General features: G+C 31.1%; 1 long non-coding RNA gene across 1 annotated transcript; it reads right to left on the reverse strand.

Moving 5' to 3' along the window:
• Window positions 1–961: 961 nt before the first annotated feature.
• LOC124887390 lies at window positions 962–1812 on the reverse strand. Its single transcript, XR_007045026.1, has 2 exons — window positions 1511–1812; window positions 962–1137 (listed from the first exon to the last, which is right to left on the reverse strand). It is a non-coding gene; the product is annotated as an uncharacterized LOC124887390 (long non-coding RNA).
• Between the last annotated feature and the right edge of the window lie 559 nt (window positions 1813–2371).

Raw genomic sequence — 2371 nt, forward strand, 5'->3', positions numbered from 1 at the left:
CCAGAAGAAGCAAATCTGGAGGGAATTGCCAATGCAAAAATATGACGATGAATGTAATGACAAACAATCCACCAACAAGGTTCGCAAAGTGATTAAGTAGTAAAAAAACATGAGTAGGAAAGTCCATGTTCAACTGTAATCTGCTAATTTTAATTTCAGTTTATTTTGTAACGAATACAAGATCTTTTAGTTATGAACAAGTACTATCTTAGATATTTGCATAATGTAATGAAGAATATGTGTGGTTGTTTCGTGATTGTTTCACTCCAGAAACTAAAAAGTTTTTCATGTATGGCTAAAATAGAATGTCTTTACAATCCATTATATACAATTAGTTTCTTTGATAATACCTAAACACAAGTAATTTTTTAATTATATTTAACAACCAAGAGAAATAAATATTTTCATTGTTTATCACAGAAGAAATACCACCAAGAACATTCTCATTTTAGGCAAACTATAAGCACTTTCCAGCGAAAAAATGAATATTTTATCATCCTATTTCTTTGTGGTAACATCAAGAGTGTTGTTTCAAATAGATCTTACAGTGAATATATTTCATTAATCCTGTTAAAAAGCAATAAATAAGTACAAACTATTGAAACAAAATAAGCAAACAAATATAGAGAACATAAAAAACCTGCAGAATCGGAACCTGAAAGCTACAACTAGAATATCATTGGCATGAAACCAAGGAGGTGCAAAAGATGAGTAAAACCACAAATGGAGGCAAGTATCAGATTCTCCAAAAAATTCACAAAGCAAAAGAGTTAGCTAGCTTCCTTTAGGTCAATATTCTCATGTTATGCAGTAATACTTCACATGTAATATCAATAATGGGTTATGAGTTAGTTCTTCTTATATATAAGTAACCACAAGTAGAAGGAACATTATGCCAATCCATCTGAGTTCATAGCACTATTATTGATAAAACTGGCTTAGTAAACAACAGAGAAAAAAAAAACAGAAATGAATGTTAAATTCACTAACATAAAATTGAACCATACCTTTGCAGAGAAGAATAGGTCAAATGACGAACCCGTTCTAATGGAAGGAATCTTCCCCAAGCTAATGATTTCAAACTACCTTGACGATCATCAATTAGACTCATCTTAGTAGCCCTCACAAACGAATCCCCTGAATTTTGTATTGGGTTCAACATGCAACAAAATTTCAAAATTTGGAGATACATTTCCCTGGCATATTAGTTATTATTATTTTAAATTACTTTAATATTACAAGTTAAATTGTGAGAAGGGAAAAAACTGTAATAGGGGTCGTTTGGTTGGGAAATTGTTATCCCGGGATAACTAATACACCATGTATATGGGATAAGTTATCCCATCACTAAGGGGAAAATGGTGGGATAAGTTATCCCGGGTTGGATTAATCCCTCCAACCAAACAAGGGACTAAGTGATCTTTTATTTTATCCCGGGATAACTTATCCCTTGGATTTTTTATACTTCAAACCAAAACAGAGACAATTTTCATTGATCAAGAGACTCAACTGCTTAGGTGTATACCCTTCCTAGAATGTGCTATATCTGTACTACTGCTGGCTAGCAAATCTTGGACTGAAGATGATTTTAATTTGGATAGTTACCTGAGAGAGATATTCCTAGGGTCTCATGGAATAGCATGTACATAACTTGGTTGAATAAAAAAAAATCCACCTCACCAAAAAAAGTGTGGATCACATTACCGAAAAGCACGCTTGCATAAATGATGAAACAACACGAGCAACCTTTTTTTGGCATTGTCAGCCCTCGGACACTCAAGGGCGCAAATTCCCCTGGAGCTGTGAGGCAACCTGGATTATAGTTACAGAAATATATACATAGAAGAAGATCTAGAAATAATAAATGATAGAATAAGTACAACAAAAAGAATAGCTTATGAAAAATCAGAATTATCAAGCTCATAAAAAAGAACAAGTTATGAAACAAGTTCAAGGGATAATTTAAACCAATATTACATAACAGGAAAGGTAAATGAAAAAGAATATTTAATACTCTTAAATACAGGACAAGAAGAAAATTATATAGCAAAATATCTAGTAAAAAATGAGGAAATAAAAACTGACAATAATATATGCCCAGATCTACCAAAAAGTTTAATAGATACTAAAAATATAGCAGAAAAAGAAATAATAATAGGAATTAGAAAAATAAAAATAGAATTTGAAGTAAAAGAAGAAATGCAAAAAACAGACATAATATTAGAAATAAAATGGCTAGAACAAGTTAAACCATATAATATAGAACATACACAATTAACCATAACATATAACAGAGAGAAATTATTCTGGTTTTTATGTGATTGAATACTAGTTATGTTGCTTGTTATTTCTTTGGTTTTAATTATCTACT

This window comes from Capsicum annuum, chromosome 9, assembly GCF_002878395.1.
Source record: "Capsicum annuum cultivar UCD-10X-F1 chromosome 9, UCD10Xv1.1, whole genome shotgun sequence".
Taxonomy (NCBI): Eukaryota; Viridiplantae; Streptophyta; class Magnoliopsida; order Solanales; family Solanaceae; genus Capsicum; species Capsicum annuum.